Source organism: Drosophila biarmipes, chromosome 2L (genome assembly GCF_025231255.1).
Source record: "Drosophila biarmipes strain raj3 chromosome 2L, RU_DBia_V1.1, whole genome shotgun sequence".
Lineage (NCBI taxonomy): Eukaryota > Metazoa > Arthropoda > Insecta > Diptera > Drosophilidae > Drosophila > Drosophila biarmipes.
Window position 1 is genome coordinate 16577923 of NC_066612.1, and position 17960 is coordinate 16595882.

Here is a 17960-nt window from a genome sequence, read left to right on the forward strand (position 1 = left end):
GGGCAAAAAGAGGAAATAGCTCGAAAAAGTGACGGCCAATGGGAGGGGATGACAACATACAGGGCCAGAAGGGAGGGGGTCTAGATGAGAAATGAAATCAACGCCGTTATTACTTGTTGTTTTTCCCCTCGCTTTCCCTGATAGACATTTTCGCCCTCTGCTCTTTTTTTGGCAACTTCTTTCACTGCGATTGCTGCTTGCTGTTTGCCCCTCTGGCAATCCCGTTCGAGTGTGTGTGGGTGCTTTCCACAAATGAAATTTAATTGCAAAAATAATAAAAGCAAGTATAGAATGTAAGAGCCAGATGAACAACTTCATTTGCATTGCGGGTACAAAGAAATAAATACAAATGACCCGGGAATGTTTTTGGCTTCGTCGGGGGGTTGATGTGGTTTTGATTTTACTTCGAGAGGTGGAAGAGCGGAATGCAGATCAAAGAAACTGAAAACCCCTTTAATATCACAGCCCTGTGTTTTGTAAAATGAAATTTCTAAAAATAATTGTACGTAATGAAAGAAGAAATTTGTAAAATAAATAAATCAGTTTCTATAATCCCCTTTAATCTGAATTAAATTTAAACGTATTTAATTCAGTTATACCATGTAATTTAGACCATTATAAAACAATCGCATCAGCCAAATTAATGGCATTGTCTACAACCAAACGGCTGCAATTTAAACTCAATTTAAATATTGCAATCTCCGCGATCTGATACAAAGTTTTAGCTCCATTTCCAATTTCCTCCAACCACCAAAAACACTAACTGACCCACATAACGCGCAATTCAATTAGCCAACTGATTATATTTTAATTGGCCACCATTAAATAACGAAAACACTGGACCAGGAAAGCAAAAATCCGCAAAGTGAGCAGCCAATTCGCAAATATGGCAAAAATGCCCGCTGGCACATTGTTGGCCCTGCTCACGTGAGCCACTTCAAAGAGAAGTTGGCGAGCAGCACATTACGCATCCGCCCCATCGGCCAGCACCGAGCAATTTGGCCAAAGGCCAAATAAGTGCCAGAAACGGCAAAGGGCGCAAAACATATTTGGAGCAGCAAACAATTTTCAAATTAGCGAGAACTGTTAAAATAAAACACCCGCCAACCGCGCATAGCAAACAGCAGAAATTCAATGCGTTATAGACATTTATGGAATTTTTCGTAACCAAATATGTGAAATACCTAATGCCAGAGTTAGGAGAAAGTTGCTAGTTTATTTTGTGTGTGTGTTTCCCGTTTGTTTTTCGGTTGCTTGCTGAGTGAAAATAAAACGATGGTTATAAAATTTTATGTCGATTGAAATGTAGGCGAAAGCATATTTCCTTTATGGCTCTCTTTTATTTACCTACTGCTGGCTCCTTCTGGGTTCTCGCAGCCTGCATTTCCGCATTGCGCGCCAAGGACATTATTCATTGTCCACCCCCCCCAACCAATTTCTTCTGGGGCCACTTGAGAGTGCAGGAGCAGATAATAATTCTTACATGTCGCAGCAACTTGCAATTCCTGGTCCTTTAACTTGGTCCCCCGCCCTTTCCCATCTCATGTTTTTCCTTGTTAGCCCAGTGCCTTTGTCTTTTGGCGTCTTTTGTCTTTCACTTGTGCATGTGCGTTGGCCCAGCTTCCGTTTTCTGCGATTTGCCCTCGCTGTGGTGGTTGCACTTGGAGAAAATTATCATCAATTTTATCTTAAATATTTTAATTTTATTTCATTGTAAATAATATAGTACATAATATCGACCAAAAGGTAAAAGCCTTGCTAATTTGCAACAATACTGCATAAAGGTAAATTGATAATTCTGCCTAAGTAACTGTCTAATTCGGACTAATTTTTCCCAGTGCCTTGGTCGGGACTTTATGACGAGTCAAGCCTGCCACATGAGCCCCCGAGGCATTTGGCAAGCGGGACAACGACAACGACGTCCCATAAAGTGCGAAAACTTAGGAGCAGTCAAAGCTCAAGACGAAGCTGGCGCAGAAGCCGGGGCTGAACTTAGTCTGAATCTGAGACTGAATCGGGACTGGAGCGCCGTTCCTCTAATACTTTGATAATCCCTGGCTCCAGTCGAACTCACAGAGACACAAGCACAATAACTTTTGATACGCCGGAATTCCCTTTCCCCGAAAATTGTCCTGCGAAGTAGACAGCCATTCAACTTTGTTACTCGAGCTTTATCGCAGTTTCGCCTGCGTTTGTCTCTATATCTCTCTGTGAGCGGTTGGGTGTGTGTGCTGGCAAATTATATAAGCATGATAATATTGTATAACACATCGGATCCCGATCCCCAGCCCCTTTGGCAGCCCACGACTGGCACAATGGCCACTGTGGCTCCCTGCCAATTCACTTTGTCTAGTTTCAATTTCAATTTGATTTCGTGCCACTCGTTGGCATCATTTTGATTTGCTTATTTGTCCGACTCTTGTTTACTCCCCCTACTCGCTCTGCAGATTTATCTCTCGGTTTCCTCGTTAGAAACTTGTAAAATTGATCACTATGCTGGGAGAACTTTCTTATCAGGCCAATGAGTAGACATTTTGTACATTGTACCCGTGCTCTTCGGGGCTATTAAATTTAGAGTTTTCGGGTGTGCTAGTGTGCGGTGTGTCGTAAAACTTTAAAGATTCGACGAGGGAATACCTTAGACGCTCAGTGTAAGCATAGGTGCCCATTTAGATAAAAACAATCCGCTCCATTGGGAAACTTTGTAAATATTTACAAAAATAATTCGCAAATTAAACAATCGGTACCAAATTTTAAAGAGCTGACAACACCTTCACATTTTCTGGCATTTCCAGTATTTAATTCCTAGGGTACCACTTCCTGTTGCTGCTTCTGCATTTTGAACGAGCAGCGGGGGTGTTGGAAAACAACCGCAACAGCCGCTCCCAACCGCAAACGCTTTTTCATGCCAGGCCAACACTTTCGTCCCGAAATCAGCAGGGGGCATTAAGCCAGATGGAAAGAGAAGGAGCCATACATTCAGAGAGAGACGGGTAGAGCGCGGGCAGAAATTGTATAGCTGCACGGAGGCAAAATCCCTGCAGAGCTTCATAATTACAAATTGATAACAATTTGAACGTTAATCAGTTATGGGAGATCTACGCCCGGCTGCATAGACGAAATGAGAGGAAGGTGGGAAAGGGTTGGTGGAAACACATTGCACATTTCCCCGGATATGCACAATTTGTGCTTTATTTGTTAGACCAATAGGCCACTGATAGATATGGGTAAGGCCCGCGCAGCGGTGTTTATGCAGATGCCTGGCAAACTGGGATTAGCTGCCAAAATACCTGGATTTACAAATTACAGTTTGTTTATTAAATTTTAATTTACTTCAAAAATAGGTTGTAGCCGTATTTTATGTACAGCAAATACAAAACTTTATTTTAATTATTATTATTGGCTTTCAAATAAGTAATTTAATATGTATAAAAAAGAAGTTAAACACATATTTTATTTACAAAAAATCTAACATTTTCTTTTAATTATAATTATACATTTTTAAATAATTAAAAATTTAAAATGTACTCAAAAAGCAAGAGCTCAAATCTCTTTGACATATGCATCTTCGATTTCCCTCAATTTTTCTTTCGGACAAAACAAGCAATAAACCGATTTTAATAAATTCATAGAATTGTGTGAGCTTTTTTCGTAAAAATCCGAAATGTGTGATTTTAATAGGATTATAATCAATTAGGGGAGTGAAAAAAGCAAAGCACATTCTGAATTTTATTAATTTTATTTTGCAAATATTTAGGCCGATAAGCGAAGTATGCGATTATAATTGATCAAATTTGCGTCGCATTTCTTTCTTTCCAGTGCGATTAGAGCGATTGAATTTGCAGTATTTTCGACTCATAGGCAAATGCACACAAAGGCCAAACCGAGTGGGATAGTCCCATAGACAAGCAGAGGCGATTTGGGCTCATTGGGCTCATAAATTTAATTGATAATATTGTTGACAGGCGTGGAGTGTTTGATGGTTGAGGCTTAGCCGGCGCCAAAAGCCGGGCACAAATATTTGCTTATTTGCGGACAAACATCGCACGATATAGCCACGTCGGACGATGTCTGTTTGCCCATTAAACATTTGCGTTTGACTTATAAATATTTTATCGCACTGCAGTTGCAAATTTACGCTTAATGCGATGCCACATGTATGAATGTCTGAATACCCCTCGAAATCCACTCAAATTATGCACAACGCATGCAGAGAGCCCGGCCCTAGAACCTCCTGGCCCGAAGAGGAAGCACAAGTGGGCGGTGTCGAGGGGGCGTGTCGGCCAAAGATGCCGAAGAAGAAGAAGCTGCTGTATAACTTTACATAGACAATTATTTACAAGTGCGCAGTTAGCAAGCCAAAACCGAAATGGTGGTGAAAAGGACAGGTGGTTTCGGTCGAAACTTTTCACACTCAGGAAAACCATTAAAAAACCATTATTTTACGGGAGTGCGCTCCTGAAAACCTGCCAGGCACAAACTCTCTTTAAATTTAAAATATAATTCAAAATATTCATCATCAGGATATTCACTTTGCCAAAGTTGAATGATTTTTGTATAAGATACATTTTCAATGAATAAGATTAAAAATAGGTATTACATTTTTAACATAAAAATTGGGGTACACAACAAAGGGAATCATAAATAACCTGATAAATCTGCCATAATTTGACCCCTCACATCCCCATAAAACCCCAATTTCCAGCCACATTAAGAGTACCCCAAAGGAGCGTATAGAAAGATTTCGCAATCCGTCTCCCTTGGCATCCATCTGCATGTACGAGTGCCAAAGTCTCGGGCTTAAGTGACACTAACCACTCGGGCTGGGGCTGGGTGGAAAAGCGGGGAGTTGGAAGTTGTGGCCCGGGAAAACCCACTCCAAAATAACCCCAAAAGCACTCCGCACTCCTGCTCCAGCTGGTGTTATGTTTTGGCTGCTGGTGGTGCTTCTGCTGCTGGAGAGCAACTCAATCTAAATGCGGTACAATGACATCTAAAGTGTTTGGGCTAGCTTTTTTCCATGATGCCAACTTGTCAAGCCAGAGCCCCTAAACTACCCCCGGCGCCCCTACCACTCCGGCATATATCTCTGGAGCTCGGTGACATTAGTTTTGCTTTCTTAGAAATGTGTCACGTAATTTCCAAGTGGAGCTGCTCAGAGGATTGTATATGGCTGGCATTTAACTTAAATGTATGTAGAACATTTTGGCATTACGCATGGCACACTCAACCATGCCCCGTCTCCCTCTGGCGACTCTTTCACACTCTTTCCCGCCCCTCACATCGCAGAATGTGTGTCAGTTGACGTTTAAAGATCGTTAACAGTTTGCACAGGGAAGGTGCTGACTGCGTTCGGTGGAGGGCCCCCAGAAAGTCGCAACAAATACCGACTTGTTCAACAAATCGTGGCCCTGAAAGCCGTTGGCTTTTCAGATCCATTTAACCGAACCGCAGAGAGAAAAGCTTACAATAGGTGTAATTTATCTATATTTAAATAATTGTTGGTTTTTTTTAATATTTTCTATATATATGAAAAAAGAATTTAGTAATAAGAACTAAATGTAAAATATTTTTTTAACAATTTTTTCCGTTTTAATTTTGCTTTCCAATTTAAAAAATTTTTCAGTGTTTTTGTTTCTGTGTGGTAATTATAAAAATATTTCCTCTGCCGTAATCTGCTTACTGTTTTAAATGATATTCCAGCAACAACTGAGCAAAAATGCCCATGTAAATTGTTAAACATATCTGTGGATACAACCTTCAATCGAAGAGCCCTGATTAAACCAATCGACCGCAGTGGTTAAGAGAGGCTCGGATTGGAATAAAAAGTTGAGGCAACTCCCTCATGTTGGCAACAAATCAGCACTTAATGTTAATTACGATTTTTTACGCTGATACGGCATTTAAAATGATTTGCTCCCTGCATTAACGGCACGGCGGAGTGAGTATGGAAAAATGAGGGGGGAAATAAAGCCAGGCAGGGATTAATGAAATGCACGTCCGTTGTTGGGGTACAAAACTTTTGTTGGCAATTGACTGCAGACAAGAGGGAAGCACACACCGACCCATGCGTGCAGTTGACATTAACTGTGCTGCGCAGCCCGGGGGCTTCCCTGGTTTAAAAAAATGTTGCTCCAATTTGCTGGTACTCCCGCTCCTGTGGCGGGCTGGATGTTTCATATGCAAATTAGTGCTAGAGAGCCAAGGAACGGAAGCAAAAAGGACCCCGAACGTGGAGTCCTGGCTGCTGTTGTTGACTTAATTGTGCGCGCATTAAATTGCTTAACCAAAGAGCCCTTGAAGTGGGCTCGCCCTTAAGGTAAACCCTGTTCTGCCCCTCACTTTGATGATAATAACAGTATATGGGCCAAAACGTCAACTGTCCCATAACTGCCTGCAAATGTTTAAAAACTGTCGTCAACAACTTATACTTATGATATTTTCTTCTCTTTACATTCCTTAAAAATTTTTAAATAATATATAAATATAAAATATAGATAAAATTTCTTGGTCATGCTATTATTGCTCTTGTAATTTATATCTCCATTTGTATTTTTCTTCGGAACTTTAAGATTAAAAAAGCCCCCTCTCCGATCACTTTCCAAAGTGACTTGTCACGTTCGAACAAAAGATGACAATCTACACATGCAAATATATACACATTAAAATTACACTTGAAAACAAGTAATGTATACATCTTTGCACACACTCGTATATACCCTCCCTTCTACAAACCTACTCCCCCAGCCCATTTCCATTGTTGTTTCCACGCAGTTTGCCATTGTTATTTGTTACACTTCCAGTTTACATCAAAACTGCTGTCTAGGCCTGCCATTTTCTCACTTTCCCCTTCCACTTTCTGGAGTCTCTGGTTGTCCCTGGCACGCCCCCTCGAGCCCGGGGCCGCCCACTCATCATTACATTTCATTAAGCCGGGCCAAAAAAAGGGGGCCACAGCCACAGTCAAGACTCGCTCTCGGGCCTAAGTTCCAGCTTCTGTTTCTGTTTCTGTTGCTGCTGCCTTTGTGTTTATTAAACGCTTTTCGGGGCGCGTGTTCATTCAATTTGCCTCTGCTTCAGCCAGGGTTTTGTGCTCCTGGTTCCTGTTCCTGGGCCGAATGTTATGTCTACATGCCCGCGTCTAAATAAACAGCACCAACAAAGCTGCTGTGCGTGTGTGTGTGCCGGGAAAATCGTTTTAATTGTTGTGTTTAAATAACAGACGAGCCTGCAGCTCCAGCTCCACAGAGAAATTGGGGCCATCCACACAGAGTGTGTGTCGCGTGGGCGTATACTTAATATGACGCATACGCCGCGTGTTCGCTGTGTTTGATGTCGTGCGACCGCGTCGCATGAAAGCGAGCGAATGAAATGTAGATGCTCAGTGAAATGTCTGAGCTCCTTGGCCAAGAAGCAAGAATTAATGCAGGGACGCGATGAAATCAATTGGATATATCATTTCTGGCTTATTCCACATTTTTACCAAGAAGCTATAATTAAGTTGACTTAATTCGATCAATAAAAAACGAAAGATGATGGGTTGTCAGGATCAATAAAAAACGAAAGATGATGGGTTGTCAGGATATCTTTACTATTTTTAAACCCTAATTTGAATACTTCTGAATTTGCAGGAGCTATTTTTTTAAATTGTATAAATTTATTCATTTATTCCTCATCCGTAGCACTGCAAAATATATATTTTAATTTTATTTTTCCTTTTAAGTTGACCTAAGTCGATCAATAAAAAACGAGAGATGCCATCCTTGGGTTGTCAGGATATCTTTACCATTTTTAAACACTAGTTTAAACACTTCTGAATATGTAGAACTTGTTTTTTTATAATTGGATACGTTCATTCATATTTATGCCATACAAATTTTAGTAATTATAAGTCATCCCTGATCCGTTGCACTTCAAAATATATATATTTTTTGAGTTTCTGGTCAAAGAGAATTAATAATAAAAATTACATAAATTTATCTTAGACAAGAAAAAAAATGTACGTTAATATTTTACTAATTTAAAAGTATAAACAAGGTCGTGTTTCGTAGACCAACAATATATATTCTCTAGTTATCTGAATTTGTAGGTATTCTAAGAAAAATCTTATGATAAAAATAATAAAGTTCATAGTTTTATTGCACTTCCTGTTCTGTGGCACTGAAAAATGTTTTCTTTATTTAATTTTTAAAGTGACTTAACTTACTTTTATCGTTTGCTCTCAGCTTTGACCTTCTGCAGCCAGGCCAAGTGCAAAAGTTTTCTGTGTTTTTATTAATTCCACGAGCATAGGAAAATTTATTGAAAATGTCTGTTGGCAGGACACGTAGCAAAAAAAACTTTTGCCAGCAAACTCATTTCTTTCTGCTTTTTTTACTTTATTTTGTACGTGATCTCGGCGGAAAAAACAGCGTAATTAAAAACGAGAAGTCGTTGGCTCTTGATATGTGTTTCTGTAATGGCGGAGGCTGTTGTGCTGTGGATAAATTTAGACAGCGTTTGCCATCTGATATGATAAATCCACTTAATCCAATAAACAAACAGCGGGGAGCGGACCAAAATTGAAGCGGTGCGTTGCGATGCGAGAATGCGAATCGTGCGTGCGCAGCCAGCGAGGGAAAGTGCCAAGTTTTAATTGTGAAAGTTTAGCTGGGGAAAATCTAGGATTGCGGGTGGAAAGCCGGGTGCACGGGGGTGGGGCGGGGCGGGGAAAGCTGCCACACAGACACACACTCCCAGCAGGTGTGGCAAATTGCTGCCCGCACAGAGACATCGAAGCCCGCATGCGACAAGCCATCAAGTTGTCCTCCACCCTAAACCGGAAATCTACAGAGCGAAAAATTCAAATTACCCTCTAGTTCTATGAGTGCGTTCGAAATGTTATCTCACTCTAATAACTAGTAATAGTATAATTTTTTTGAGGGAAATTTCATTTTATAACCCCCATTTGGTTTTCGGAAAATCAAAAATAATACACACAACATTTGAGATGTTTTTCTCGGTGGAAGTACGTTGGTCCTGCCATTCTGCCTGCCGACTGAGCTGCCATTTTGCGTTACTTGTCATCAGCTTCATGCGTTTTGACATTTTTATTAGTTGAATACTCCTTAGCAGCACGCTCCATTGCCTGGGGCCTCTGTTAGGAGTTTTGTGTCCCGTGTCCTGGGCCTCGTCCTTTTCCCCATCCTGTAACGTCTAATAAGTGTTTACTGCGTCACGGAGCAACGACAGAGCTTTAAAGGATCCCTTTTGGGCTGCAGGGAACTCAGTTCAAGTGCTGCACAGCGTGTCGTTTTACAAAAAATACACCCGAGGCCCTGTCGATTCTCAGTCGATAAATATTGAACAAATCGAAGGGAATCTCTTGTTTCATTGAGTTTGACTATTGTCCTCTAAAAAAAATTATAATTCTGTCTGGAACAAAATAGTTCTGTCTGGAACTAAATATATAAATTTAATAGTGTATCAGCTACTCTGACAAAAATTGTGAATTTTCTCTCACTTACACAAGCCATTGCTTTCATAATTTTCCTTCAACAAATAAAACTGCTTGGTTAAGTAAATATTTTCCTTGGATTAATCAAAGTCAAGCTGTGTTCCTTCGTTCCTTCGTTCCCTTCTATTTCAGGAAACTGAAGTTATTATTGAATTTAATTATTTAATTCAATCATGCCTTTCCCCATATTAACCCCAAACAAATGCTTGATATATTTGCTCAACTGTTCATGTCAAACAAATACCGAATGCCCAGCATTGCCAATCGTCGTTTAAATTTATGCAATTAAACAGTTTAATTAGTCACGCAACTGCAAACATAACAACAAACAGAGAAAACAGCATATGTTAAATAAATATTCGTTTTAAGTGCAGCTGAGATGCGTGTAAAAAAAGCAGTTTGACCATTTGCTGGACGGTGTTTATTTGGCGTTAACCGAATAACCAATTTAAGCGAACACAACCGGAGAAACAACAAGAATTTTCGAAATGACACGAAGCGCAATGTACAAATAAAAATTTAAAGTGAACTTTAATTATAACAATGCAGAGTCGAGCCAGTGGCTGTACAAAATAGTTGTGGTAAATCAAAAACTTTGATCTGAAAAGCAGGTTCCGACATTTCTTTTCAGCGCGGACATCCACAACAATTTTCCCAACTTCAAAGGAGGGACATTAAAAACGTCCCCAGCAGGAGGTGAGTTCTCCCCGGCAATGCTAATAGAGTGTCCGAGGACCACGGAGAAATTGCCAGCCGTATTTATGACGGAGAAAATACCCAAAGTCATACAACGACCTCAATGTCCATTTGCTAAAGTTGCCATAAAGGAAGGGCCCTTTCTTGCCACTCGCATTCGCAGTCCCCTTCCCCGGGCAAGAAAGTTTTAAGCATCTGGCGTAGGTCCAAATGAAGGCAAAAGGCAGCGAGAGCGAAACTTTTAAATGAAATTTTTGTGTTAAAGTTTTGTCAGGTGAGGCCACAGGTAAGCAGCCACGCAATGCGACAACAGCAAGCTGGCTTAGGGTCAGCGGAGCGGCCAAGGATCCCCAGTAAGCACCTGGGAGCCACCCACTTCATGAGCCACCGCACCACCGCATCACCGCAGCGGGCCACCGCAGTCGCACGGCCGCACCTCCGCCCCGCCGAGCGGAGGACACAAAGTTGCAGCTGTATTGTCACGTAAAACGGTGACAGATTCCAAAGACGACGATGGCAGCCAGGCAAATAACATTAAAACAACAAACAACAATGGGCCATTTCAGCAGCGGAAGGCAGGCGGTCTCATCATCGTTACACTCAGGAAAAATATGTCATTTGGGATAAGGGATAAAAAGGGGTAAGCTTGCCACAAGTTTCTTGTTTTCTGTGCTCTGTAGTAGTACAATGTTCGGATGGTTTCCTATAAGAACTGCGATGTTCGGCGAAGGTAAGCAAACTGGGTAATAAATATATTCTGTGTTCGACGAATTTAAATGGATAAACGCATCCAATGACTTGTAAGAGTTCTTCAATGAAGGAAATATTAGACGCTATTACAAAATGCTTGCAATTATATATAAGTTAACCTGCTCGCAAACTTTTAATTGTAAATTTCTTCTTTCATAAATATTTCTTTTCAAAAGCCCAAACTTCTGCCCATGAAACTTAGTTCTAATCCCCTTCCCCAAACAAAACGCAGTTTTTGCAAGTGTCCTGTTGTGTCAGGTGGCAGTGGAAATGGCAGGATCTGCCTTATCCCTGGACGTGAATGAGAGTTACGTTCTGTGACTCCTCCGACTTAATGGCACTGGCCCTCATACGTACACCTACTAGCAAATTCCACCCACTGCGACTTTGTCCCACTGTCGGCCAAATGAAATTAGCAACACATGCCGAGCCAGGACACCCAACGAAAAAGGACGAACCTCCATTCGGCAACCGGAAAGGACAGCGCAGCGCGTTCGTTTGCATTTAAAGTAATTACAAGACTGTTCCATTGCATATAGTCCACGTGTGCACGCAAAGGATATTTGGGCTCTTTATGCCCGCTAATGCTCGGTTGAAATTATGACAGCCTCGGCTGCTAAGCGGCCCAAAGAGCTAATGCGTTTTTAAATATGCTGCAGCGGAAACTGGGCTGGCATTAATTAACAGCCGAGTGCAGGCCGCGGAGTTGTTGCGGCTTAGGATTGGGCGGATAGCGCAAAGGGCTTCGCAAATGACTTGCAGACATTGCGGCGGACGGGCGAAAAGGCTGCTGGAAAATACGAGTCTGGGAAATGGTTCCCTTCTTTATGGGGCATTTAAGGGATGCGCATCTTTTTTTAATTTGGAAGGAAAAGCTTCAAATTACATTTTTAACAAACCTGAATTGAAGAAAAAAGAAGTCATGAATAATTATGTAGTTCGCCTTTTAGTAAAATCAAAATTTATCAATGAAACTACATTTACCTATACGCTGTTTTTTGTGAAACTGCCTATCTCAACCTTAAATATCATTTAATCATCCTGCCAAACACACTTCCGATCCAACTGCGAAAATAAATACTACGCTGTCTGCAAATCCACCAAGCACTTAGTGTGGGAGCCTGCGTGTGAATAGATAAGATGGAATCCGGCACATACCTGTTGCTATGCTCCGCAGCCTTCTCAGGGCTGGACCACTCGGCGTATACTTGATATTTGGCTTTCAGTGTACAAACACAGGCACTAGCACTCGAAATTTATCAAGCCCACACACACACTCGCGACACTTAATTCCATCTTTAATTTCAATTTCGGGCACACTTGTATGTTTGCTTAGCTATTCCCGGGCACGGAGTCCTGAAGCGGAGGCCCGAAAAAAGTCCTGGCGGTAATCATGCAATAAGCCGTACTTGTGGCACACACACACACTCGCACTCCGGGGTCAGCCCTCTTCTTGGGGCGTCCTGGGAGGTCCTGTCTCGCCTTTGTTGGCCAAAAGGAAACAGCTTGAAATGCTATTAAAATATAATCTTCTGATAATCTGCACTTAATTTCGTGCTCCAGCCCAAAGGAGAGGCAAGACGTTTATGTGTCCTGGCCGTCAGCTGGCTCGTCCTTGTTGTTCGCTTTCTCCTTTTTCTGGCTTAGTTTTTTCGCTACCAGGGAGATCTTTTAATTTTTTCCACTAAAACTCGTTCTTTCACTTCGTTACTCTGTTGTATTTGTGTTTTTATTTTAGTGCAGCCCTGCTTTTTTGTCCCCCCCTTTTGTTCACGTGGGATTCTGGATTTTTTCGAGCTTTGTGTAAGTTTTACGCTCCGCTGATTTTTAATGTTTTGTACGGCGAATCCCGTGCAGAAAACTCGTTCATGTGCGTGCGTGTTGATTTCCTTCGGCGCTACCTTTTGATAGAGCCGCACTCTATTTTCCTTCCACACTCGTCTATTGCCTTCTCTCGAATTTATCAAATTTTCCTCCTTTCTCAGCGCTTCCTGCGGCCGCCCTTCTCTCCTTTTTTAATCAAATTTCCACTTGACTGGAGTGACGACAATTTAGTTGATTTCCGGTTGATGTTGATGCTGGTGTGGAAAAGAACCATGGAAAAGGGAAGAGCAAGAAAGAAGAATTAAATTAGTACAATTTATTTGGTATGTGAATTGAGATAAAATTTTGGTCAAAAACCTGTATGGAAATTAGGTTGAGAGAACATGTTTTAAAATTCTCCACTATTATATTATTGGGAAAATACATTTTTGAAAAAAAACCCGTATGAAGCCTTGGCTTTTCTTAAATTTTGAGAACAAGTAAAACACACTTTATTATTTTTTCTGTAAACAGACATGGAGTTTCGGGGTACATATAATTTCGGGAACTTTTAAAAATGTCACTAAGAGCACCTTATTCGTTATAGTCCAGATCCGTTTTCACTTGATGGCCATTTCATTTCCGTTTTAATTTAATTCCAAGCGCTTTGCGCCTCGCATTTTACTTAATTTCCACGCTTCCGCCTTTCGGTTTGAGACTCTCACGCCCCTGCCGCCATTTCCCCGTGCTCCGCCGCCTTTTCCGCTGATCCTCTTAGCGGGACATTGCCTGGTGTGTATGGCAACATTTTCACAAAACCGAAATGCAACTCCCGCACGCCCGCAACAAATGGGAAAATGTTTTCCATTTTCGCTGATTTCACTCCAAGTATTTTCTTCCTGCTGTCGCCTGCATGAAATTATAATTGTGCTCTCATCTCTCACCGCAGACAGTAAAACATTTAATTTCCTCCGCGCGGAGGCCCGCGTTAGAGAGAGACGGGCTCTTGGCGAGCGAAAGAGACGGCTGGGGAGGCCTGCTATAATTCCTTCCGGTTATTTTTGCCGCCAAATGGCGCTTCGTGTTTCTAATTCCTCGCAAAACCTATTTACTCGCCCCCAAAATCGCCCCACACTCCCTCGTTGTTTGTCGCTCGGAGATTTACGAAATAAAAAAAAGGAACCATAAAGAAAATTACAGAAAAATTAAATCGCATTCCTCAGACTCGGCGAGTTCGGATATTTTTTGTGTGTGCTCCTGGCATTTATGCTTCATTTATTTTTGATGGTTTTTCACCAACGCACAACGTAAATGGTTTATTTGGAAATTGCGCGACGCAAATATATTATATGCACTTGTGCTCCTTTATGGCCTGGAAAAGCGTAAAACGTAAAACGTAATGGGGATTAAACAGAAAGCGTTGTGCTTAAATTCAATATTTGCTTGGAAGTATGCGAGCCAAACAAGGTAATATTGTGCACAAATAAATCAATTTGTGGGCTTTGTGCCAATGAATTTATGGATGAATAACAGCTCCGAATCGCAGTCAAACTGCTGGCAATTAGTTGCAGTTAAGTCTCAATCAAATTATAATTTCCCAGTCAGACGGCTTGTGGCAAGGCACTCAGATGTGTATTTTAAAGAGATTGTGGAGCTGCTCACTTGAAGAGCTGCATTTGGCACACACAATCTGCTTACTCATAATCGGGATGGGCTCGAATCGGCTATTGAGCTCTTCGCTCTGACGGATATGCTAATGAGGCTCCATATTTCATCGGTCTTTCAGAAGCGGTGACATATTTTCGAGCGCGCTAATTAATTGAATTATATTAAATACCTGGGACCGCGGGGGCGGACCTGCACATTTTTATACGACCAATAAAAATTCATCAGCTGTCGTTCTATGATTTCGCGCTTTAAGCCCGCGCTGCCAAAGAGCTGCACAAACACAAAATATTCGCCGACTGCGGTCCCATTTTCGAACGCATTTTAATGAGGTTTCCACTGGAGGGGGCTGGTGCTGGTGCTGCAGCACAGACTGTATTAATTAAAAAGGGTTTCCATGAACTCTGCACCCGGGCTAAAATGTCAACCAGGCGTTGACCCAGAAAGGCGAAAAAACTGAAACTCTGCCTGGCGTTTAAGGATCGCTTTAAGGTCCTTTTTCTTTGCAGAAAGTGTTACACGTGTCCTCTCCCTGCTTGTGTGTGCGTGTGCCTGTTTATATGCGAGCTGATGGCCCCAGGCTCCGAGGAACACAATTTCAATTTGAGCAGTGTGGGGAAAGTCGCCCAACGGCCTTTGGCTTTCACTGCCTTGTAAAGCACACATAAAAAAACACGTATAAATTCGTAACCACTTTGAGCGCTCAATTTGTAAGGTATAGAAATTTAAAAGTGTCGAGAAATCATTTTATTTTTTTATATAAATATAAGGTGTAACAAATATGGATTGTAAATTTATTACTTTCTGCTACAAAACCATCTTTTCGGTCTTCATTGGTAAGTTAGTTGTATTTTCTCACTTTTACGCTATGAAATCCCCCAATAATGTTGGTGCAAGTGCCATTGAACCATTTTAAATATCCTAAAATCGCATGCTTCCTTTCTGCCAGTGCAGTTGCTTTAATTTCCGCTTGAATGCAAAGCAAAGGTTTTTGGCAGCAACAAAAAAGGTTCGCCTTCGCATGTTGACTTGTCTTGTGAGTCAGAGCCAGACTTTGGAGGCCATAACAATAACAGAAAACAAAGGGCAGACCGAACCGCCCCAGAAACCCGAGGCGCAATCTTTTGTGGCGTCTTCGCAGGCCAGAGGACCAGAAGAAACCTTTTCGACTTGATTAATTTCCCACAATTTAAGTTGATGAGAGAGAGACGCTGGCCCAGAGTTTTCAGGGGCCAGTTCAAATATCCTGCAGGGCGTCTTCTGTCGGCTGGCCACTTTGTGATTTCGGCCCTGATGGCTTTGCGAATGTGTTGCGATTAGGTAAACGAACCTGCCACTTGATTTATCCCAGGAGATTGGGCCAAAAATTAAGTTTCCATTCCCCGAGAAGCCCAAGCATCCCGCAATGCACATCAGTTACAGCAAAGGCACACGGAAATCGATGCAAATTTTTCAGTAAATAGTTTGTCAGGAATATCCATCTCGTTGCTCAAACAACATTGCTCAAACGTCAGATTGTCCGGCCATATTCCAAAACTAATTCCTATGACTCCTCAACTTTTGCAGCTCACATTCTCGCTTACAAAAATGTATATGAAAAACAAAAAGTTTCGTCTTCTTCACAAGTTTTCCTGCTGCTGTTGCTGCTTTTCCGCAATGATTTATTGGGCGAAATGGTTTTTGTTTGCCATTCTGTTTGTTTGTTTGCCTGTTTGTGTGCTGTTGTTTTGGGTCCTTCACTGGCCCAAAGGTAAAAGAACTTTGCAGAGTTTGAAATGTTGCCAATATGTTTTTATGGCCTTCGCTCGGCATTTAGAGCAAAAACTATGCCAACTATTCGGTTACTTGAAAATCGAACGCAATTCGGTGCCGGAGAGGGATTCCTCTCAATTTATCAGGAAAATTCTGCACCGGAGATTGGAAAGTTTTTCGCCAAAATTCCGAAACTGTGAGTCGTTAGAAATATTACTTTTTCTCTGCTTCATTTAAATTTTGTTTGCTGGTATTTATTTTTTGTCTGGTTTTGGGTTATAGGTTTGTTGCTTTATGGCTATAAAAAGTGTTTTTTTTTCTCTTCATGCTCTGTTTGATTTTATTTAAATACGTTTTGGTGCTCCAAAATGTTAATAATAATTTTAGTTGAGCCTTTGTACTCAACAATATTTTCTTTTTCATTTAGTTTATTGAGTTGGTAAATTTGTGGTGTTTTTAGAAACACAAATAAATATGAATTTAGGGTTTCTGATTTTTGAGATGTTTTTAAATTTTAAGATACATTTATTTTCTGATTACTTTAAGGGAAATAATGTTATATTGTAGCTATTTTTTTTTTGGGGAAACACAAGTTAGCTGAGCTTACATTTTGGCAAAGGTTTTTCTGAGATATTTCAGAGGTTCTTAGGGGTTTTTACACGCAGCCTGTGCACTTTCCCTTCGCCCTTGGCCTTGTTTATTCAATCCGCAACCCGTTACTCGCCACGCGAAACCGACTTTTCGTTGTTTACCCAACAACTTTAAGGTCCACCGGCTCGTTTTGGGCCTCCTTGGGTGCCACCGAAAATCGCTCATACGCACTGTTCACCCACTGACACACACAGACAACCGACCGAACGCGCAGCTCGTCTCTGGGATTTTGTGGCGGAGCGTGGCAGCATCGGGCCGCCTCAGTGAACGGATGCTGGAGCTTGACTGAATCGGCGTGGTTAACTAGCCAGCCTTTCGACGGCGGCCGGACCTACTACAACATCAGGCCAAAGCCGACGAGGCCAGGACGAAAAAGTCGAGGAGCGAACGAAGCTCGCCGGAGTGGCGGCAGAGATCCGAGGTGTTGGCAGCGAACTTCTGCCATTACAGCATCCCTGCCAGAGCTTTCTGGGCGAGCTTTTGTCCTAAGAGAAAGTGGTGAAAGGAAGAGAAAGTCCCAGAGCTTGGAGTCCTCATTCAGCCCGCTGAAAAGGACCTGTGCGGGGAGAGAGCTTTTCCAAGCTTTCGACCAGACTTTGTTTACTTTTTTAATAGCTTGGCTTAAATACTAAAAATGTGTTTGATGTTACAGGACTTTTTAAAGCAAATTGGGATGTTTAAAAATTTGAATGCCCAAGTCCGAGTGACTAGCACTATAAATTAGATGTTTATAAATAAAAGAAATCAACTTTAATATGAATTATTTGAACTCGTTTAGCTTAACACATTATTTTGTTCAATCTACTTCTTATTTTTTTTTTTATTTATCCTTATGTAATTTTTTTCGTTGTATTTTCGTTATATTCCCATATAAACATATACACATATTCAGGATGGAAAGGCCTTAGTCAATCCGCATTCAAGTCGTTCCCCCAACAACGTACAGCACAAAATACCTAATCACAGCTGCCTCGAAGGGCAATCAATGAACTCGAAACCCGCACACGGCCAAACCGTTGGCCTGGCAAATGAAAAGCTGGCCTAAACGCTCAACGGTGGCCAATGTACAAATTTGTCCACATGGTTGACTGGCAGACAGCGCTAATTAAACCACACGGATGGCAACCATGGCGGCGAGCAGTGGCCA

At 41.6% G+C, this 17960-nt stretch overlaps 1 protein-coding gene across 1 annotated transcript in view; it reads right to left on the reverse strand.

Annotated features, from left to right (window-relative positions):
* Positions 1–17081, reverse strand: part of LOC108033751 (uncharacterized) — a 120755-nt gene extending 103674 nt beyond the window's left edge. The window contains exons 1-2 of the mRNA XM_017108322.2: positions 16770–17081; positions 12101–13020 (exon numbers count right to left, since the gene is read on the reverse strand). The gene's annotated coding sequence lies outside the window, so the exon portion shown is untranslated. The remainder of the gene's footprint in view (positions 1–12100; positions 13021–16769) is intronic.
* Positions 17082–17960: the final 879 nt, after the last annotated feature.